General features: G+C 39.2%; 1 protein-coding gene across 4 annotated transcripts in view; it reads right to left on the bottom strand.

The window, feature by feature from the left end:
* LOC115218420 overlaps nucleotides 1–14,664 on the bottom strand; it is a 182,481-nt gene extending 167,817 nt beyond the window's left edge. The window contains exon 1 of one of the 4 annotated variants that reach the window (XM_029788223.2): nucleotides 14,463–14,664. The gene's annotated coding sequence lies outside the window, so the exon portion shown is untranslated. Of the gene's footprint in view, nucleotides 1–467; nucleotides 590–13,711; nucleotides 13,731–14,462 lie in introns of those variants that run through there. The other 3 variants (XM_029788225.2, XM_036508500.1, XM_029788224.2) reach the window with 3 other exon arrangements.
* Nucleotides 14,665–24,880: the final 10,216 nt, after the last annotated feature.

Here is a 24,880-nt window from a genome sequence, read left to right on the forward strand (position 1 = left end):
GTGTATACGCACACTCACAAACACAACACATTATTCGACTTGTACTTTCATTCATGCGTGTCCCTTCTCTGCGTGTGTCCAGGTAGACAAAGAGAGACACGCTCTTTACCTGTTACAGAGTGTGTAGGTGTGTCTGTGTATGTGTATGTAGATGGTTGGATTTATGAATGTCAATCTGTTCCCACAGATGTATATATATATTTTACTGTAAAAGCATGGGTTTTATTACAATTCATTATCAAGGTTGTACGAACGTATAAATACAGATGCAAATGTATACACCACCATTCTACACACACACACACACGCAATCATTAATAAGGACGAGCGGGAGAAAGAGAAACCAGCAGGATAGACGATAAATAAAAAAACACGAGTGATAATAATAAAAGATAAAAGTGGAGTGTTGAAGATGATGGAGGAGAAAATAGCTGGTTTAATAATAATATAAGAGAATTTTTTTTTACCTCGATGGTTTTGTATTGTGAACGTGACAGCTTTTGAGGAGCGCTGAGGGGAAAAGCCTCCTTTAATTGAAAGACCGGGCGAGGTGCAAGGTAATTCGGACAAAAACAAACGGATTTCGTCGTTGTTTCGCTACTACTACTACTACTACTTACTGCAACATCGTCTCTCTCTCTCTCTCTCTCTCTCTCTCTCTCCCCTTTGCATTCACTCACGCGCATATGCGAACCACACACACACGTGTGCATGTGCTTGTGGGTGTGTATGTGAATGCGTGTATATCACCGTCATCGTTTTAACGTCTACTTTTCCCACCTTGCATGGGTGAGACGGAATCCACTAAAGCTGATTTTCTACGGGTTGGATGCTCTTCCTGTTGCCGACCACTCACCTGTTTTCGAGCAAGGTAATATTTCCCCTTGGCCGGACGACAATGCTTGTATGGAGGTGACTCTCGCTTACAGCTATCCCGATGGCAAGGCAACAAGACACGCACGCACGCGCACACATTTGAGGGGCTTCTTTCACCTTCTGTCGACCAAATCTCAATTTCGAAGGTTTTGGTAGGCTCAGTATAGAAGACACTCAACCAAAATACAGGACAAGTAAACACAGAGAAAGGACCCTTCATCAGTTGTCGGCTGTCTATCTACTCCTCATTTCGAGCATTCAACGACAACGTGAATCTTCAAAGACAGTTGCTCCCATAAATTCTAAAATAAAATTTAGGATTTATGTTGGCGGGGGGGAGGGGGTCAAAGTTGGGAAGAAAAGCAGGACAGTGGAAACATACAAGGAAACCGAATGGAAACAATCATGGAGGATCGTTAGGCCAAAACGAGAGGAAAATATACTGTAAGAAAGAAAATGGAGAATTATGGACGTATTGATAATTTATCTGCATGATATAAAGATGCTTTACCACCAATTTTCCCCATTTTTAATGCATTTTTGGCATATATAAGGGAAGTAACTCTCTAAAAATTTATTATTAAATCTCAGAACGTAAAAAGCTACAGTAACACCTCCCGCTTGGCTATTATACTTTACATCTCTAAAAATGCTTATATAGTTATTTCCCTTACAAACCCGAGCAACGCCGGGCGATACTGCTAGTAAATTATAAATTGTAAAGCTCTAAAAAAGAAATGGCAGATGCCAAAAACCTACATATATGTTTCTATTCCTGCCCCTGGGTGATACATAATTCTAAGCATTTGGGTAAGGTCATATACTAGGAATTGTTATCATTTTCAACTATAAGGGGGCAGAATCTTATCAGGGTTTTATGAGCTTATATTACAAAGGTTAACATATTTCTTGAAAGGATGCAGAGAAATTATATTTGTCTGCATCCTTTCAATAAGCTCTTAAAGCCCTGATGAAATTCTGCCCCATTCTCCTTATATGATAGAGATTAACCAGTGGAAATTTTTGGAGTATTTAATCCCTAATGAGGACCCGACATCCTCGAAACGACCAAAATAGGGAGTAATAAACAGCTGATAACTGAGGAGGGGTTACACTTCTTTTGGTATTTTGTCCCCTACTTGTATCTTGTTATGCGTTTACGTATCTTTCGCTAGTTGCTGATGTCCTGGTCTTATTGTGCATTTTTTGGTATTTTGTCCTCTACTTATCTCTCATGTGTTTACGTGTTTTTCGCTCATTCATGATGTCCTCTACTCAAAGTCTATTTTCTATTTATATATATATATATAGCACCAGGTGGTGCTATAAAGTTAGACATGGCCTGGGTCTGTACTGGCCGAAACCTATCAAAGTTAGGAAGGGCATCAAGCTGTAGAAACACTGCCAGATCTGACTGGGCCTAGTGCAGCCTTTGGGCTTCCCAGACCCCAGTTGAACCGTCCAACCCATGCTAGCATGGAAAGCGGACGTTAAACGATGATGATGATGATATATAAATATATATATATATATATATATAGGGAGAGTTTACGAAAAAAACAAAAGACGAAGACAGGTGGTGTACAAAACAAACAGATGTATTAGTATAACGCTCAGGAATAGAAAAAGTCTTTTACGTTTCGAGCCTACGCACTTCTACAGAAAGAGACACAGAAAAAACAATGTGTGAAGTGGCTAACGATCTATCATGGCGACTATATATATATATATACCAAATAAAATTTAAAACTGAACACAAAGGATATCGCTGTACACGCGTTTCAAGCTTTATAAACGACCTGTTCTTACATCAGTGTATAATTGATATAAAAGATGGTTTAAAGCTCTCTTCAGCCGCTAACATTGTTATTCCAAAGAGTTACATCACACTATAAAAAATATGAAAAGTATATGTAGTATTACCCATAATAATAGGTATATCATATCTCCCTGAGAAAGTGTATTTGTAAAATTTCCTAACTGTATAAATGTATAAAGATTCATTGGATTTGGAAAATCTGCCCATACTGTAGCACCAGTCAACATAGAGAGAGTGAATGTTAAATAGATTGGAATGGGTTTATATTCAATTCTCTTGTATAAGATAGGAAGGGAAATAAGATAGAAAGAAAAAAAAAAAAGGAAAATGGAGAGAAAAAAAATAAACGTTAGAAAATAAAAAATAAGAAATAAGGGGCAAGGGAACTGGAAGTAAAAGACAATGGAAGCTTCCATTGTCTTTTCCTTCCAGTACCCTTGGCTGCAATCAAAGGATTAAAGAAAGTAAAAAATAAAAGATGAAGACAAGACAGGTGTGAAATGATTTCAAAAAATGTGGCAAAAGTACTGAGAATGATCCAGTGTTTGCAGAAGACATTCAATGATTCCGATCCAATTGCAGAGAATTCTATTGGTGAAGAATGTATCAGTAATATGGATGCCAACAGTGAAGAATGCATTTCCAAGCTTTGACAACATTGATTTACCTTTTGAATATACTTTCAAGGTCTACATTCTGTGAACGATGATTAAATAAATTCTTAAGATGCATTTTTCTTCTTCTTCTTTCTTATTCTACTTACTATATACAATAGCATATGCCAAGCACTGAAATACCAATTTCTCTAAGAATGCATTCAGCTTTCTTTCTACATATTCCTATTGTTTGTTGCATATTATAATATTCAAGGAAATTTTGCTTTGACTGCATGAACTTATCTTTCTATAGGAATTCATTCACATTTAGTAAACTTAGCTGATGGTTCTAGTCAGTTTTTATCAATGTATTTGGTTTTGTCTGCATATACCAGAATTCATTGATGGCAGTCTATTTTTTTGGTAAACCAAATTTAATCTAGTTTCCTTTAAAGATTAGTGTTGAGTTATTTTTTAAGATTTCATAATTTATACCAGCATTCAGTCACAATATTGTATTTACAAGCACAGAATCATATATTTTCAACTACAAAATAAATTTAAAATGTTGTATGTTGAAGCATACTAAAATTATTTCTATAAAATATTGGTAAAATAGGGGAACAGTAGTGTTATTAAGAGTGTTCTTTTTATAAGCCAACCAACATGGTATGTGTGTGTGTGTGTGTGTGTGTGTATGTATCATCATCATCATCATTGTCGCTTAACGTCCGCTTTCCTTCCTGGCATGGGTCGAACGGTTTCACTGACTGGTGAGCCAGAAGACTGCACCCGGCTCCAATCTGATCTGGCAGAGTTTCTACAGCTGGATGCCCTTCCTAACGCCAACTACTCCAAGAGTGTAGTGGGTGCTTTTACGTGCCACCAGCACGAGGACCATTCAGGTGGTACTGTGGCAACAACAACACTCAAATGGTGTTATTTACATGCCACCTGCACAGGAGCCAGTCCCGTAGCACTGGCAACAACCATGCTTGAATGGTGTTTTTCACATGCCAAGTTTGGCACGCATTCATTCAGCCTGTTTTGCCAGACAGCTAAGCAATGCGGACATAAACAAACCAACACCTGCTGCCAAGCAGGGTGAGGCAAATTCCAACACAAACACACACAAGTGTGTGTGCGTGTATATGTAAATATATATATGTGTATATACACACACACACACACAATGACATACTTCCAGTTTCCATCTATGAAATTTCCTCACATAGCACTAGTCAGTCCTGGGATATAATGGAAAACACTTGCCCAAGGTGCTGTGCTGAGGGATTGAACCAGAGACAACATGGTTGCAAAGTGAGCTTATTAAGCGCTCATGCATTGATCATGAAAAATGCATCTCTGGGGAATTTTCCCCAGATCATTATATGGTTCGAGAGAGAGAGTGGGGAGACAGAGAGAGGGAGGGAGAGACAGACAGTCAGAGAGTGGGAGGAAGAGAAAGACAGACAGACAGAGAGAGAGAGGGAGGGAGGGAACGACAGACAGACAGTGAGAGGGAGGGAGAGACAGACAGACAGAGGGAGGGAGGGAGAGACAGACAGACAGACAGACAGAGAGAGGGAGGGAGAGACAGACAGACAGAGAGAGGGAGGGAGAAACAGACAGACAGAGAGAGAGACAGGCAGACAGACAGAGAGTGAGACAGAAAGAGAGACAGACAGACAGAGACAGAGAAAGAGAGAAATACACATATATATCTTCATACTTATGTACATACACACACACACACATATACGTGCATATGCCCCCCCTCCCCCATTTTATATATTTCTCATGAAAAATGCATCTCCGGGTAATTTTCCCCTGGTCATTGTGTGTGCGTGATAGAGAGACAGACAGACAGACAGAGAGAGATAGGGAGAGATAGGGAGATAGATATATATACAGAGAGAGAGAGATTGGTTTTGCTGGATCAAGTGATCAAACATGTTTACGATATCTTTCTTAAAAGTGTGAGCGCGCGCGCGCATGTATTCCAGTCCTTTTTACACACTGGAAAATACCGAGAAAATGCTAACGATGTTTTGAGGGATCTCCCAGGCTTGCTCTCCTCTCTCCAGCCTCACCCAAAATTCCCCCCCTCTCTCTCTCTCTCCCACACACACCACATCTTTGTTATTTTACCCTTTCTTTCGCATAACACTCCACAATTCTTCATCCTTTTGTCCTCCTGTCCGGCTATTTCCTCCAACTCACCATAACCCACCCCCTATATTTTCCCTGCTTCATCTCCATACAGTCCTTCGTGTCTCTGAACTGCCCTTGTCTCTCCTCATCTTCTGCCCTATATCCTGCGCGAACGAGAAAGCCTTTGAGGTGGACGCTCGATTCTCTAGAAACAACAGCCAAATGACACTTTATTGTTTTCAAAAACATAAAAGCATATGACAATGTAGTATCAGATATACTCTTTGAGTAAAAGACGAGGGGGTTGCCGACCAGGGTCTAAACAACAATTCTGTTTACCTCATGACCGTTGCTCTTCTCTCAAATTCTCTTTAGTATTTCAAATGAGGATTTCCCCCAATGCCAATCCACCTACCGACATGTATCCATCTGTTAAGCAATGATTCAATATATATATATCTATATATGTATCTCTCCATCCATTAATCTATCTAACTACCTATCTATCTTCCTATCTATCTGGCTATACAAACAATTATTCACGAATTCACCTCTTGCTGTCCTCTATTCTCATAACCTTATCAATCGAGATATATATATATATATATATATATATATATATATATCGATAAATAAATAGATATTGTGTTAATGTTTGTTGAAGAATTACTCAGTACACGTTTATTAAACTTCGAAGCTTTTCCTTGTAAAAGTGTACGCGCGTGTGGGTCGTTCTTTTCATGTTGTTTGATGTTAATAATTACATAGGTATAATCCAATGCTGTTTAGATCTAAGTCAGCCTCGATTGTACAGAATTAAGATTAATTTAAGGTGTTCGAGCCCTAAATTAATCCTGCCTTTTGTAAAGTACGATGCATTGTATGTAGGACGACAGCATTCAATGCATATTCCGAAGCAGAATGCAATTTGGCTGTTATTTCTAGCAAAGACGAGCAACAGCATTCTAAAACCTCGTTTGTTGACTCGCCTAATTCACAGTTTTTATTTAGCCCCAGGTCAGCGACGATCGATCTACAAAAGCGATCTATCTGTGTCCATTCCGTCTTTGTTATTTATTTATTTTTTTTTTTTTTGTTCAAACTGTATCTTAGACAGTTGTGGTTTGAGGGAGATTTATGACTGCGGCGAGGTGTTACCTGGTTCGCTCGATAATCCGTATTTGAATAGCACGGAGTTTCTCTTAGAATGTGTATAACTTGTATTAGTGGAGTAAAAAAAAAAATTTAGAAAAAATATCTTCACGAGCTGTAATGAACGACAGGTGAAGAAAAAAGTACCCGGAAAGTAGTTACCTACTTTCACTTTAGCGAGTATTTTTATAATTTATTTCCTCTGTCCCCGGTTTTCTATCGATCCCACCCACCATTTAATTCCCTATACCATTTAAATCCTTCGATTAATCCCGTGGGTGTTACATTCCAAAACCTCATACAGAAATAATTAAAATCTAAAAAAATATAAATACCGCAGAAACCCGCGATATACTGAGGAGTCCGCAATATAAATTTACATATATTAGCCAGAAAAATCCGCGATGCACTGAGAGCGCGATAGGTGAACCGCGATATGGCGAAGGATTACTGTATATTTATAGATAAATGGATATGTGAATGTTTGTATGTCAAGTTATATATCTTTTACCTTTTACTTGTTTCAGTATTTGGTCTGCGGCCATGTTGGGGCACCACCTTGAAGGGTTTTAGTCAAACAAATCGACCCCAGTACTTGTTTTCTTTTTCTAAGCCTGGTTTATATTCTATCGGTCTCCTTTGCCCCACCGCTAAGTTTCGCAGACGTAAACAAACAAACTAACAATTCAACATTAAACTGAAGGATTACTCTGTACTTCAAGTAGAGTACATGTTTGTTAAACTCCGCAGTCACTCAACTTTTTCCAACCATAACTTTAACTTCACGTGTAATATTATAATTTACTAGCAGTATCGCCCGGCGTTGCTCGGGTTTGTAAGGAAAATAACTATATAAGTATTTTTAGAGAGTTATAGCCAAAAAATAGCAAAAAAAATGCATTAAAAATGGAAAAAAAATGATGGTAAATTTTTATTAAAATCGTTGACTCATCGTAGACATTTTTAGAGAGTTACTTCCCTTATATAATAGCGAAAAAAATGCATTAAAATGGAAAAAATGATGGTAATTTTTTTTTTTATCGTAGACTCAGCGTAGACGCGCGCTAATACCCAGAAGGGCTCGATATGAATCACGACTATAAGATACCCGGTTTTGGTTAAACTGCACCGCAAAATGTGGGAGTAGTTAGGAATCTAAATCGTAGGAGACAGACACACAACCTTACTTTTATATATAAAGAAGATTTCATGGTTTATCACAAGTTACTGTTGTTTGTGTGCACAAGAAGATATCATAGAATAGCGATGCAGTTGTATTTTAGGGTGGCTACCCATCGCTTTACCGTTTTCCACTACAGGTTGCTACTCCGAATAAGGCGGCGAGCTGGCAGAAACGTCAGCACGCCGGGCGAAATGCTTAGCGGTATTTCGTCTGTCTTTATGTTCTGAGTTCAAATTCCGTCGAGGTCGACTTTGCCTTTCATCCTTTCGGGGTCGATTAAATAAGTACCAGTTGCGCACTAGAGTCGATATAATCGACTTAATCCCTTTGTCACTCCTTGTTTGTCCCCTCTGTGTTTAGCCCCTTGTGGGTAATAAAGAAATAGGTATTTCGTCTGCCGTTACGTTCTGAGTTCAAATTCCGCTGAGGTCGACTTTGCCTTTCATCCTTTCGGGGGTCGATTAAATAAGTACCAGTTACGCACTAGGGTCGATATAATCGACTTAATCCGTTTGTCTGTCCTTGTTTGTCCTCTCTGTGTTTAGCCCCTTGTGGGAAGTAAAGAAATAGGTTGTTACTCCGAGATTCTAGTCGACCTTCGAACCTAGGGATTGTAAATTGAACTAAGAACGTAGAACGGTTAAATATCAGTCGTTTGGAGAATGGGGGGGGGGGAAACAAGCATGACAACTTGTAGTAACGAGATTCCAATAAATTACAAACAACCCATGTTTCTCGTAGCAAGAACTTCTCTCTCATATACACACATATACACAGATATATTCACAGTTACGTTTGCGTGTGTATAGGTTCTCTGACTATAAACTCTACCAGCGTCCACACCAGCGAACAGTCGCCTCCTTATCACATTGTACCATCAATAGATCCAATCAGGTCAACGTCAAAGAAAGATTCATTCCCAGCATCCAAGTTCAACAAAGAATGATTTAATTAAGTGCTATAAACACCGAGATGGAACGTTAAGACAGATCGATACTTTCCTTTACGTTGTCGCTCGACCTGCTAGAAACAACAGCCAAATCTCCCTCAAGGAACACCGTGCTACCTTAATCCAATCTTACGCACACACTAACCCTGAAAAGTTTAATAATCAGTGGGATGGTCGCTGCTGGAATGGCTGATTATAGATCTGCTCAATCAAAGCTTAGCTGGGGCTAAATAACTAATCAAAAACATCGGACCTGCTAGAAACAACAGCCAAATCACCCTCAGGGAACACCATGCTACCTTAATCCAATTTTATGCACACACTAACCCTGAAATGTTAAAAAGTCAGTGGGATGGTCGCTGCTGGAATGGCTGATTATAGATCTGCTCAATCAAAGCTTAGCTGGGGCTAAATAACTAATCAAAAACATCGGACCTGCTAGAAACAACAGCCAAATCACCCTCAGGGAACACCATGCTACCTTAATCCAATCTTACGCACACACTAACCCTGAAATGTTAAAAAGTCAGTGGGATGGTCGCTGCTGGAATGGCTGATTATAGATCTGCTCAATCAAAGCTTAGCTGGGGCTAAATAACCAATCAAAAACATTGGACCTGCTAGAAATAGCAACAAGTCTACTTCAAATCGAAATCTACTACGTGAAATAGGGAGGGAAACATACATACTATATAATATAGTCGTAGATATATTATACCGTATACAAAGACGTGATGGTCACAAAAGGAACGTGTTTGCATGAGGGTTTATTGTCCAATTACGTCTGATCTATGGGGCTAAGCAATAACAACACGCGTTTGATGGGGCCTTTTTTTCCTTCATTCTCCTTGTTGTAGACCAGACATCAGCTTTTCTAGACGAGGTAAAAAATTCCTATTAATTATTTACAAAATAATGTCTAGTTGACTCATTCATTGATCTCTGGACAACACATTATTTGTGGCTTAAACACGGAATATTGGTGGGGCAGGTAGAATGTGAAACCACACGGTGGAAGTCACCAACACCAAGAGTTTATTTGTTGCAGTTTAGTACAGGAATATTGATTTCTTTTCAGAAGAATTATTAGGCCACATTTCTTTCTATTCTGAATATGAAATGAGGTATTTACGGAACCAGCAACGTTAAAAAAAATAATAAAACTATATTAGCGAAATCGTTAACTGACTTCGTAAATTAATGGTATCCATCGACGTAGAACTGGCACTGTTGAGAACAGGACTTGAAACAGTTATACCTTTTTGATGGTCACCAAAGGCATGGACTGGCCGAATCGTTAGATCCTCGGACGAAATGACAACTGTATAGGCTGTGGCGAGCTGGCAAGAAACGTTAGCATGCCGGGCGAAATGCTTTGCGGTATTTCGTCTGCTGCTACGTTCTGAGTTCAAATTCCGACGAGGCCGACTTTGCCTTTCATCCTTTCGGGGTCGATAAATAAAGTACCAGTTACGCACTGGAGCCGATGTAATCTACTTAATCCGTTCGTCTGTCTTTGTTTGTCCTCTCTGTGTTTAGCCCCTTGTGGGTAGTAAAGAAATAGGTATAGCCTGTGGCTTATTACATTCTAGTTTCACATCCTATGGATTGATCCTTCCAAAATCGACAAAATACCAGCCAAGTACTGCGCCCTTTTAATCGACTGTCCCCTTCTTACAAATGTGAGATCTAAATTTTAGAATTCATTATTTATAATTAGTAAGGCGGCGAAATGCCAGAATCACTAATGCCCCGGACAAAATGATAAGCGGCATTTCGTGTCTTTATGTTCCGAGTTCAAATTCTGCCGAGGCTGATTTTGCCTTTCATCTTTTTCGGGGTCGATAAAATAAGAACCATTTGAGTAATGGGGCGATATAATGGACTAGACCCCCTCCTCTAAAAAAGTACTCTCCTAGAAATTATTGTAGTTGATAGACAAACACTGCAGACGATGGAAAAATCGTTCGAACGTCGGACAAGGATGCTTCTGGTTTTTATTCACTGGCATTAGCTTTCTTTAGCTCAGATGTGACTTTGCTTTTTACCCTTCCGAGGTCGATAAAGTAAAGTGCCAGTCAAGAATTGTGGCCAATTGAATATTGATTTGTTTTACAAGAATATTCAATTGACCTCGGTATAAAATGAAAACTCCACAGTCCTAGAATCGAAACCAAATCCATAGGTGTTCCATTGCTGTTTCGCTCCATCTCAACTGTAATAGATCTGTAATCAAAGTCATCCCATTTTTTGGCTTGCAGATAAGTCAGTTGCTAGTTTTAGACTCTATAGTCAACTGAGCCGCTAAAAATGGCAGTTGCATCGCCTTTAAATCACAAACTATATGACCGTCTTAGATAAGGAAAGGACGCGATAAATGAATTTAGTCCTACATAAACTGTAAATAGCAGGAGTAAGTTTCTCAAGGGTGAAATGCTTTTGATCATAGACCAGCTTGATCAAGGTTAACCTGGGACTGGCTAAACAAAAGCTACCACGTAGATATGATCCCGTATTGACTGAGGGTCACGGTTATTATAAATCGGTATATTTGTTATTAACGAATAGTAAACATTTTAGGGTGTGGGACGGAAGGGGCTATAAAAAAATAAAACAACAGGGACCTGATAGACTGGCGATAAGATATGAACGTCACATTCTGTAAAGTATAAGAACCAACGAGGAAGCCCTTCGCAGCAGTTCGACCGGCACACAACTGTACTGAAATAAGATGATCCCAGACGTATACCCTGAAAAAAAGGGCTTGATGGTCGCACCCCTTGAAGCTAAATAACGTCAGCGCCCTCTTTACAATTCCTATGCAGCAGGTGATCCCAAATATATTTTCCCAATCATTCTTTTAGTTTATTATGCTACTTGGTGTTCATTCACAAAAATCCTTTACGCTTATCTAGACATTCTAAGACCCTGGAAGTAGCAGCTAGACGACGCTTAGCTGAGGAAGTCTAATAACGCTGAAACATGTGTGAAGTTGTCACCACATTGCTAAACAACAGTCTCATTCACCCACTGCATTCGATATCGTATTGATTTTAATAAGGATCTCGGAGTTGCTACTCTGCATTATTATTATTTTTTTTTTTTAGAATTAGTCATCTAGATAATGATTCGTAATTTAACTGAAATTTTTTGCTTCACCACATTATGTTAGCTTCCACTTTTTTATGCAATAGGTGTCCCTGGGTAATTTTTCCTCGGTTATTTTTTTTAGCTGACGCTGAGCTTACTTATTCATAACGCTTCACCCTGTGTGTGTCTGTGTGTACCAATAATCTTCCCCGCATCCTCTAAGTGTTTGTCTATATAAAATAATAATAATGAAATTATTGTGTACAGTGCTCAGGTGCACCACATAATCGCCAGGAACCGGTCACATGCAGCTTTTTTTCCGTATCTCTTGTTTGTCATTCGATTGCGACCATATAGGAGCACTGCTTTGTGGGGACGGGGTTAGCTGAACAAATGGACCCCAATACTTATTTTCTAAGTTTGGTACTAATTCTATCGGTCGCAATTGCCGAACAGCTAAGTTATAGGGACGTAAACAAACCAGCATCGGTTGTCAAGCAAAGGTGGGGCCAAACACACACATGTTACACGACAGACTTCTTTCACTTTCCGTCAACCAAATCCACTCAGAAGGCTTCGGTCGGCCTAAAACGAGGACTTGTGTTTCAGTTTCTAAATTTAGTGAAATAAAAGTTTGGAACGAATTAAATTCATTCCAAGAATTTGTTACAAACGAATTAAAAACCTCGGTTTTCGGTCACAAGTTGGTACAAGTTGTAATTAAGATTTCTAGCACTGACTCGAGGCCAAAAATTCGCAGGAGAGCGGGTATAATTGACCGAATCTATCCTTCAAAACGGGTGGTGGTTTATTTCAAAGACCCTGCTCGTGTTGCTGTTTAGCTCCGTATCTAAGAACATGATCGAGCAGACCCATGATAAAAAGCTTTCCAACCGTGACCGTCCAGTCACCGAAGTGTATATAGGACTACGTTATCTAACGTGTTGTCCCTTCCCCCCTTTCACTCTCATTAAAGACAGGTAGGGCATGATTTGAAGGAAATTTGGCTGCCATTTCTAGGAGACCGTCTCGTTACCAACCCACAGTTATATTCAAACTAAGAACAACGGCTTTTAAATAATAAATGCAAACTATTCCTCTCTCTTCCATTCGTCCCTTCATTTTACTAACCCCCATTCGGTTTAGGTTAAGCACAGCTCAACAAATAGTGTCACTTCGACCCTTCCATTGTCTGACAAAGTGATGAATGCGAAATAATACAATGGGAAATTCAACTTTCTTCTTCGACTGACATCACACACCGTGTTCATTTGCTTCTTTACCTCGTCTTCAGAATTTGTTTTAGGGGGTTTTTTGTGTACCATATATTAAATATAGCTTAATTCTTTAAAAAATAATTTTAGTTAATTAGGTATTAACAGCGCTAAGCAAAGTATAAGCCAATTATTTGCATAAAACGAGTGCAGCATAAAAGAAATGCATATTTTCAACATTTATTTGTTGAAAGAAAAAAAAAAAACATACTGTTTGCACCTCAATAAATCTGATATTGGACAAAAATACTGTGGCACCCCACACCTTGCAACCCACGCACCGATATTGGTTAATCCGGGTCTGTCTCTTCCATCTCTCTATTTATAATGTAGACACTTCCAACAGCTAAAAATAACTTATCAATCGGGGTGGCGTAGTCACCATTGCGTACACAGCAAAGAACACATTCTTTATACACACAAAAGTGCATTGGAAATCATTATAGACAAATACAAAAAGTGCATTAGACAGAAACACACACACATGTAGATAGATTTATAAGAGCGCGCGCACTTGCTTAGGAGACGAAAGAAAAGAGATACTGCAAAATCTCCAACCGCAGCAGTAACATTAGAAGACATTCATATAAAAACACGAGACAAATGTTTACAATTTACCTTCGTCTTGAAAAAAGTAAGAAACCTCGAAGCTAAGAAATCACGATTACTATTTAAATATATAGCAGTTTACAAACAAAAGACGAGGCGAAACCTCGCCGGACTACTTTATAATTCCCCTCCATATATTCATGTCTCCATAAACCACAGACACACACACACACTTCGTATGATATTATATTATATTTAAGTATGCATGTGTGAAAAGAAATGAATAGGCATAGAGAATGGAGGACAAATACGTGTGTTTTAAGGAGGATAGGTGAGTGAATGCACACAGAGTGAGAAAGACAGACAGAGAAGGAAGAATAAATTCGTTAATATTTTGCGTTCGCAGAAGAATGATAAAGCGTTATTCCTTAATCGAATTTCAGAGATGAAAACTGCAATCTTTGTTCATATGTAAAATGTTTTTTAAAAAATACTTTGTATCTATCTATATATATATTATATATATATGTATATATATGTCTGTGTGCGTGTGTGCACCTCACACACTCAGGTTTGCAATCCATATGTAAGAGGCGATTCCAGCAGTAGAAATGGATGTAGTCGATAGAAAAAGACAGGCAATATTGTAAATAACAACAACATATATACCAAAACGAAAATGAACAAAATTGTGCAAAAAGAATACAAGAGAAAAGGAAGACTTGTGTCTGCAGCGTAACTTAGTAAATACGAAAATGCACAAAAAAAAACCAGCTAACGGTTTAATTGAACAAAAACGGAGTATTTAGCTTTTACTTACTGCTTTGAGAAAATAACCAACCAACAGGCTAAGATACTTATCAAAATATATACATATATAGATATATATATATATACTTGTTAAGGCAACCTTTAAATGTATTGTAAACGAGAGGCAAAAGTGCGTGTTCAAAATATTGCGCTTCGTCACATGGATTTAATGCACACACACCTCACATAAACGTATATATCTCCGTCAGATATCTCCAGCAACGCATACCGAAGCTAAACGATCTCATATCATAAATTATTATATTATATAATGTTATATAATGTATAAATTTACAGTTTGAATTAGACACAATAAAATGAATGTAAAAAAAGCGGGCTTTTCCAGACCCCCCCTCCGCCTTCTCTCTCTCTCTCTACATACATATATATATACATATATATGTATTCATATATATAGCTTGCTGCACCCGGTTTCACCTTCTCGTTGCGACCGTTTCATTTTCGTTTACGTCGGTCATGTCATCAACATACCCTTGAGAAAGGCACGAGCATTCATTCGGTTTTGTTCCACATCAGAGGACTTAGGATTTTATATTCGGGCCCCATGTAAGTTGTTGTTAAGCCCCAGGTAAACCTACAGCTAGCAGTTCTCTCAATAAAGACATGCCATCTGTGACCATCCCGTCATTTGACTTGTGGTTTACGTATGAACGTGCTCGTATGTTATTTTATAGTTTTCACAAAGAAGATCTAGTAATTCTGTCGGTCTGGCTGACAGCGGGCTGTTGGGGTAAATTGGTTGGCGGGCATGTGTTGAAGCTCATAATATGGCTGGGTTTTGGCTGTTATTTCTAGAAAGTCGAGCTGTTACGTACAGCAGACATAGGCAACCTTTATCGACAAGCGGGAAGCACTAATAGAAAATATATGATAAATTTAAGGTAATTTTTTTTTTATTTCGCGTGCCATTTACAAAGTGCCGCAGGCCCACTATGCGGCCTTGGACATCAGAGCGGAAACGAAATTTCCTTAGGGTGTGTAAATCCCTAGTCTAACCCAAGATGTTCGTTTTCATTGTCCACACCCACCCTAACAATAACTTTTAGCGGGTGCACTTGCATTCCCTGTTCCCGAGACTACGGTCTCGGGTTCAGTCCCACAGCATGACACTGCAGGCAAGTGGGGGTCTCCTGTTATTATTGCACCGAGCCGACCGTAGTTTTGCGAGTGGATTTGGTAGAAGGAAACTGCACGGAAGCCTATCGTGTACGTGTCTTGACAGCCGGTGCTGGTTTGTTTGCGTTCCCGTAACTTAACGATTTGGTATAAAACAACGATAGACTTGAAAAAAAAAAAAGCGCCGGTCTTGAAATAAAAGTATTGATTCTTTCAACTAAAACCTTTCAAAGCTTTTCCAATGACTAAAACAGGTAAAAAAGAATATTTCGAAACCCTTCAAATAATGTAGGTAACGATTATATCGGAATTTAACGTAAGCGAAAAAAAAAATGATGGGCGTGAACACACACACACACACACACACACACACACGCATGCATCGAATAATTCTTTTCAAAATTTCGACTTTCCCTTCTTAGATAGAAAACTACAATCGTGTAAGCAATCCAAGCTATCGGCAGAATGAACTTTATGTTACTTGTGGTGATTATTCTCGCCGAACAGCATTTGCAGTCGTCGTTATTCGAATATTTGAAATATAGCGTCGTTAGTTACGTCTGCAGTAGGTCAATTACTGGTTCACTACATTCGTGATGGAGGTCACGACAAGGAGGTAATGGGTAAGCTCGAGTAGGACGAATATTGTACAAGTTACTTTTAAACCAAAACACCGGTTTATTGATTTCACACATCCACTCAAACGTGTGTGTAGACATACACGAGGGCAGCGGAGTGTATTGTGTGTGTGTGTGTGTGTATAGGTACTATTTAAGAAGAGTGGTCCCGGTGTGCGCACTCGCATAGTTGCGCATCCGCGCTAGCTAGTCGTGACTAGTCGATCCTTATTTTGTGTTTTCGTGTTTAGCTAGCGCGGATGCGCGACTACGCGAGTGCGCGCACCGGGACCACTCTTCTTAAATAGTACCATATATATATATATATATGTGTGTGTGTGTGTGTATTAATATTAAATTTTACCAAATATATTAAAATTTCATCTTGGGTGCATAATAGCGTTATCAAATTGTACCGGTAATTTTTCTTTTTATCGATCTTCTCGAAAAGATATAATTGAAATTAACCTCGGCAGAATTCGAACTCAGAATGTAAATGGTTACTAATAACTTTGGACCCACATTCTAACGGTTTTGCCAACCCATCGCCTTATAAAGGTATCTACCACAGTGCGTGCCCTTGCACAATTCCGTTCGCTAAATTCCACACACATCGAAAGGTATTCGTCCGTCAGCCGAGATGGTTACCGAATTCTTCATAGGATGTTCCAAAGTCAACTTGAATTAACAATTCTTTATGGTAGTTGATCTCTCTCTCTCTCTCTTCCTCTTTCTCTCTCTTCCTCTCTCTCTCTCTCTCTTCCTCTCTCTCTCTCTCTCTCTATTTGCCTGTCTGACTGTCTACCTATCCTTTCTTTCGTTCTTTCACCCTAACTTCCTTTCTGTCGTTCTTCCTTTCTTCCTTCTGTATTGTACCTATTATGCAAAGGATCGGCCTTGTGAACCTTTTCTATTCTACTCTCGGTACAGGGCCCGAAAGTTTGGGGGGAGGGGGGCAGTCGATTAGATCGACCCTAGTACGCAAATTTATCGACCCCGAAAGGATGAAAGGCAAAATCGACCTCGGAGAAATTTGAACTCAACGTAATGACAGACAAACCTTGTCGACCCGACCTTTGCGTCATGTTGGTTGGACTAACTGGGTGTGTGTGTATAAGGGTGCGATCCTGCAAACTGGCCCTGCTGCCATCAATAGGCTGTAGCTTGCATAATAGAACAGGTGCTTTTAAGGGCATATTCAAAACGTTTCCCATAAATGAACTTAAAGGATATTTGTATGTTTATGTATTTGGTGATTAGATAAGTGTTAATGCATGAAAATCTCAGTCCTTGAGTCACTCTGTTACTTCTGCTAAATATTAATATATGTCCCAGTATTGATGTTATACATCGCCAGTCACAATGCACTTCTCACAGTTTCAGCTTTTGAAAGATGCCACCCTGCCTGGCTAGACGAGCAGTCCAACATTCCCCCGACCGGGTGGTCATTCTGTCACAGGGTTCTCTCCGTTTACTACTGAGTGGACAGGAGCAGTGTGAAATGGAGTGTTTTGCTCAAGAATACTATGTGATGTCCAGTCCAGGAATTGAACCAGCGATCTAGTAATTGTGAGTGCAACACATTAATCGCTAGGTCATGGGTTCAATTCCTGTAGCAGGCAGTGACTTGTATCCTTGATCAAAACACTCCATCTATGTTGCTCCAGTTCACTCAGCCCCTTATTGCAGATGGACATATGCCTGCGTGTCCACGTGCGTATATACCTATGCTGACGCTATCAGCATGCTGTGAGTGCATGCGTGCATGCATGGTTACGCAAATATGTAAGCATATTTACTGTGAAGGTGTAATCAACCAACTTTAACTATGACTGCCGTATCCCGTCTCCTTGGCGGTGAGCTGGCAGACACGTCAGCGCGCCAGGCGAAATGCTTAGCGGTATCAACATCTAATCAATGTCATGGTGTTCGGAGTGATCACTAGTGGTGCGCCATTATGTCTCCATTCATCTTCCCACACGACCTCAGACTCAACATGGAGGCCTACATCAAGTGCTTGGAGGAGGTAGTGCTACCCTGGGTCAAGAGGGTGGCTGCTGGAAGACCCTATATCTGGCAACAGGATGCTGGACCATGCCATACAAGCAGGAGAACCCAGTCATGGCTGTCAGACAGTTTCTGCAACCACATCACCTCTAACATCTGACCACACAACTCTCCAGACTGCAACCCCTTTGATTATTATGTGTGGGGCACAGTTGAGTGAGAAACCAATAAAAATCCTTGTAATACCAAAGATGAACTGGAGGCAAGTATAATGGCAGCATTCACCAACTTAAACAAGGAGACCATTCAGAAGAATTGCAGGAGATTCTGAAGTCATCTGGAGGCTGTGGTTGAAGTGAATGGCAATTTTATTGGATAAATTTACTCTTTAGTATTTCAAGATATTATTATGTAATTTTGGTATAAATATATCTGTTGAAATGAGATATCAGTGTTATTTTCATTTTTGCGTAATTTAGATGACAATTTATTCATCACACCCTGTATATAAGGTATGTATGTATGAAGGCATGTGGCTAGGGGTTATGTGGCTTGGTATGTAAGAAGATCATTAGTAAAAACTTCATGTATTGTAGTACCCAGTGCAAGCTTTGGACACAACCGGTGCAGCAGTATCAAAGGAAAGTTAGCGGAGAAGATAGTCTTTGTGTGTGCTGAATGTGCAAGAACAATAATCACTAAAAATATGCAGACAACAGGCTCCCTCAAATGCTCAGGTAGAAGTATTAGAATTTTTCTGTTACCTAGGAGGCCGAATTAGCAGGGGTGGAGGTACTGGAAGTGTAGTTGCTAAGATAAGAATGGGCTGGGCAAAGTTCAGAGAGCTTCTACTTTTGTTTGTAACTAAGGGCCATTTGCTCAGAGTGAAAGGCAGAGTATTTTTTTGTACCTGTGTATGTACAGCTATGATACATGGCAATGAAACGTGGGCTTTGATGACAGAGGACTTGTGAAGGCTTGAAAGAAATGAAGCTAGCATGCTCTGTTGGATGGGTAATGTCAGTGTGCATTCACGGCAGAGTGTAAATGATTTTAAGAGGAAAACTGGGTACAAGAGGCATCAGATGTTGTGTGCAAGAGAGAAGACTGCACTGGTATGGTCATGAGATGTGTATGGATGAGGACAGCTTCATAAACAAGTGCCAATGCTCTAATTGCAGAGGAAACCTGTGGAAGGAGTAGACCCAGGAAAACATTGAACGAAGTAGTGAGAAAGGATCCTTGGGTACTGAGCCTCACTGAGGAAATAACAAGGGACCAGGAGATGTGGAAATTTGCTGTACTTGATAAGACATAAGTTAAGTAAAATTGCTGCTTTCCACACGTACAGGCTTCTCCTTTCAGGGACTGGTGCCACTTCAAAAGCATGCTTGCTGGTGCTGCGTTAACACACCCATGTCAGTGCTGCATAAATTCACCCATGCCAGTGGCACATGGGGAGCACGCAGCACATTCTGTTAAGTGGTTGATGTTAGGAAGGGCATCTAGCCATAGAAACCATGCCTCAACAGATGGAGTTTGCACAGATCCACAGCTGACCAGCTCCATGTCAAACCATCCAATCCATGCCAGCATGGACAGTGGACATTAAATCATCATCATCGTCGTCGTCGTCGTTTAGCATCTGCTTTCCATGCTGGCATGGGTCGGATGGTTTGAATGAGGACTGGCTAGCCAGAAAGCTGCACCAGGCTGCAGATGATTTGGCAAGGTTTCTACAGCTGGGGGCCCTTCCTAATGCCAACCACTCCGAGAGTGTAGTGGGTGCTTTTTACATACCTTTCGCACAGGGGCCAGTCAGGCAGTACTGGCATCGACCACACCTGAACGATGCTTTTTACGTGCCACCAACACAGAAGCTGGTCAGGTGGCACAGGCAATGACCATGCTTTTTACATGCTACTGGCACAGGAGCCAGGAAATAGTAATAATAATAATAACAATAATAATAATAATTATTATAAGGAGAAGAAGAAGAAAAAAGAAGAGTGATATGTTTATCTGTTTAGCTGAACATGCTTAGGCCACTTAAAATGAACTGATTGTCAGTATGTTTTATTAAGAACAATGAGTTTGACAAAATGCTTTTTGTTTCAACAGGTGAATATACACACACACACATATATATAATATATACATACATATATATATATATATATATACATATACAAATTATATATATATATACATATACAAATTTATATATATATATACATTAATTTAGAGATAGTATACCCCTACTTCTCACCAAATAAAAAGAATTTTTATTTTTATTTTAAATACCTACTGTATATATGTATATATATATATATATATATATTATATATACACATACATATATGTATATATGCATATGTATATACATGTGTGTTTATATGTATATATTTGCAAATGTCTATGTAAATATATATATACGAAATACACACACACACACACACACACACACACACACACACACATATATTCAGAATTACAATAGGAATATTTAAAACTGGAATAACAGAATATATTAAAATGGAAATGTTTCATGATTTTAATAAGATATGCCTCTGAGGAAATATGTTCCCTGTATTCAGAATTTTTCGTTCTATATATCAGTGGTGGCAGTGGTGGTGGAGGTAGGGTGGTGGAAGTAGTGGTGGTGATGGTAGTGGTGGTGGTGGTGGTATTGGCAGCAGTGATGCGGGTGGTGGTTTTATTCTCTTTTGCTGGGTTATGTGCTTGACTACATATAGCGGCTTAATCTTGTGAATATATTGATTTCAAACAATATCAAAGGAATCCAAAAAAAAAAAAAGGAAAAAAGAAAGGTAAAATAAACCAAGTACAAAACAACATAGAGTACATCTTTATAAACTTCCTTTGAACGGCAATTTCAGTTTGTTTTTTTGGGGTTTTTTTGTGTGTATGTATTTTGTTTCTTTAAATGTGTTCTGAATTTGATCTAAAATGATGTTACAGTTATTTAGGAATATTAATCTTAGCAGAAGTGTTTGATTGGTGACAGAAAGTATTCCGAGTCCTGTTTGCTTGACGGGGCTATTAGGATTTATTTCTGCAGATGTTACTAAGCTCCTTCGATGACAAGACACGATAATCTATTTCTATTTCTTTACTACCCACAAGGGGCTAAACACAGAGGGGACAAACAAGGACAGACAAACGGATTAAGTCGATTACATCGAGCCCAGTGCATAACTGGTACTTAATTTATCGATCCCAAAAGGATGAAAGGCAAAGTCGACCTCGGATAATCTGTTATGAATCAAAGGTATCTAACCTCCAAGCTGAAAACTGGTACCAGGGGATCGTTTGGTACCAGGACACATAGAAAGAATAAATTTTAAAATTATATTTCTATTTCATTGACCATCATGGTCTGCAGGATGTCTTTGCATTATATATATGTATATACATATATATATATATATATATATATATATAATATATATATATATATATATATATATATATATATATTATATACACCATATTTTAACGACTATAAGGAACCCACTAATTCTGTGGGCTTAAAATTTGGAAAAAAAGGTTTTGTAAGGGATTATAATACTATCCATGTATAAGAAACTCCCGTATTTTTTTAACCTAATTTTTGATGAAAAAGGGTTCTACAGTTCTGTATTTAAGGCATCATGTACATTACTTACATTATTTACATTTGACGGATATTTGTCCTCATCTTGTTTGTTGTTGACACAACGTTTCGGCTGATATACCCTCCAGTCTTCATCAGGTGTCTTGGGGAAATTTCGAACCTGGGTTCTCATTCCTAAGGTATTTTTCGATGTTGTTATTGTTATTATTATTATTCAGGTCACTGCCTGGAATCGAACTCGAAATCTTGGGGTTAGTAGCCTGCACTCTTAACCACTACACCATAATAATAATAATAATCATAATAATAATAATAATAATAATAATAATATTGAAAAATACCTTAGGAATGAGAACTCAGGTTCAAACTTTCTCCAAGACACCTGATGAAGACTGGAGGGTATATCAGCTGAAACATTGTGTGTTAACAACAAACAAGATGAAGACAAATATCCATGAAATATAAATAATGTAAATAATTAAAAAGGGTTCCTTATACACATTAAAATACGGTATGCCACAAAACCTCCTAAAATTGGACACCAATATCTAAGCGTTGTCCAAGACTAATTAGGGTTAGGGTTAGGGTTATGAAGGAAACCAAACAGTACCAAAGCATGCAATCTCCACAAACTATGAATCCACAAACACTTTCCATATGTATTCTTTTCTATTCTTTGCACAAGGCCCGAAATTTTGGGGGAGGGCTCCAGTCGATTACATCAACCCCAATGCGAAACTGGTACTTAATTTATCGACCCCAAAAGGAGGAAAGGCAAAGTTGACCTTGATGGAATTTGAACTCAGAACATATAGACAGACGGAATACCGCTAAGCATTTCGCCTGGCGTGCTAACATTTCTTTACTCTGGGGACAAAGCCCAAAATTTGGGGAGAAGGGACCTGTCAATTAGATCGACCCCAGTACACAACTGGTATTTAATTTTTTGACCTCGAAAGGATGAAAGGTAAAGTCGACCTCAGCGGAATTTGAATCCAGAAATACTGCTAAGCATTTCACCTGGCTTGCTAACATTTCTGCTAGCTCGCCACCTTGTTTTGAATATAATCTTTTCTGCTCTAGGCACAAGGCCTGAAATTTTTGGGGAGTGGGGGCCAGTCAATTAGATCGACTCCAGTATGCAGCTGGTACTTAATTTATCAACGCCAAAAGGACAAAAGGCACAGTTGAACTCGGCAGAATTAAAACTCAGAATGTAAAGACAGCTGAAATACTGCTAAGCATTTTGCACATCATGCTAACATTTCTACCTGCGCACCACCTTACTCTCCATCTGTATCATATAAATGGAATATCTAAATTATATATTGTGTACATTATTGTGTTCTGTTCTGTATGTTATCCGTTTGTGGGAAAATTGTCTTTCATGATGTTGCGTGGCAGTGCTAAACATTTGATATCGATCAATAGTATAAAAGTATAAAAGCAAATGGCACATAGGACTCCACATCTGATATTAGTCAATGGTGTTTGCTAGTGTTCTAAGTATAGTAGTCATATCAGATGTCATATGGTGCCATAACATTTGATATCATTTAGTAGTATATGTTCTTACTTTGTTGTATAATAATGATATCAAATAATGCAGAACTTTTTGCAAAGTGGTTAGCGTTACGAAGGGCATCTGGCTGTAGAAACCATGGCAAAGTAGACAGCAGCCCTTGGCACAGTCTTCTGACTTGTTAGCAACCGTCCAAACCATCCAATCCATGCTGGCATGGGAACCCGACATGAAAGGATGACGATAATGATGATGGAGACGGCAGCCGTGGTGACAGCGACGATGACCACGACTCCTCCATAAAATCTGATCTGATTCAGCAGTGTTTAATCGGCTGATATTTAATTGTTCACATAAAAGTGAATTCTTTTTCTTTTATTCTTTTACTTGTTTCAGTCATTTGACTGCGACCATGCTGGAGCACCACCTTTAGTCAAGCAAATCGATCCCTAGTACTTATTCTATCGGTCTCTTTTGCAGAACTGCTAAGTTACAGGGACGTAAGCAAACCAGCATCGGTTGTCAAGTGATGGTGGGGAGACAAACACAGACACACACACACACATACATATATAAATGGGCTTCTTTCAGTTTCCTTCTACCAAATCCACTCACAAGGCTTTGATCAGCCTGAAGCTATAGTAGAAGACACTCGCCAGAGGTGCTGCACAGTAGGACTAAACCCAGAACCATGTGGTTGATTAGCAAGCTACTTAGCACACAGCCACAGTTTATGAATTGCTCAGAAAGCTCACAAGACACAAGAAATAGTTAACATTATTTGGTTGGATTCAATGAAAACATGGAAACTTAACAATTCCATATTTCTGAGATGAGGAATTTTTATATTATGTATTAGTCTGATGGTGCCTTCATCTTGGTTGTTGCTTTCACTACATTCCAGTTGTTGTATACTCCAGCCTTCTTCGGGTGTCTTGTGGTTCACGATAATGCCTTACCTGAGATTGAATTCAGAATCTCTTGGTGACTGCACTGCATTAACCAACACCTTAAAATTGTATTAAAGGTACAGGTGTGATTAGAATGTCCAGGTACTTACATGCTAATTCCATGATAACTGAATACTCATTGCTAAAGCCAGCAGGGCTCCATTGCCTGTTATTACACAGGAACTGGCTGTGGGGCTCATTAATAAATGGTACCACATAGTGTTAATGACTTGTGGGGGGCAAGTTATTTCGTTATGCAACCATAATATACTGGGCCCGTGAGAAAAAAGAACCTTCACACCTGAGTTGTCCAAGCGCTTACCAGTGTACCCAGCTGGAAAAGGGTACTTAGCCCTTCTCAGGGCCACAGCACACGTCACAGTAGTGCTAGAAACTAGGGAAACTGATCCCACCTAAGACGTACGAAAACGGACAGCAGGTGGTCATTCAGGAGTCATGACTCAGATGTGGCCTGACCCCAACCTCCCCCCGAGTGTTAAGATTTAAGGACCGAAACACTTGCCTAAAGGTGGTTTGTCCTCTGAGGATCACCTGCTG

This window comes from Octopus sinensis, linkage group LG13 (assembly GCF_006345805.1).
Source record: "Octopus sinensis linkage group LG13, ASM634580v1, whole genome shotgun sequence".
Lineage (NCBI taxonomy): Eukaryota > Metazoa > Mollusca > Cephalopoda > Octopoda > Octopodidae > Octopus > Octopus sinensis.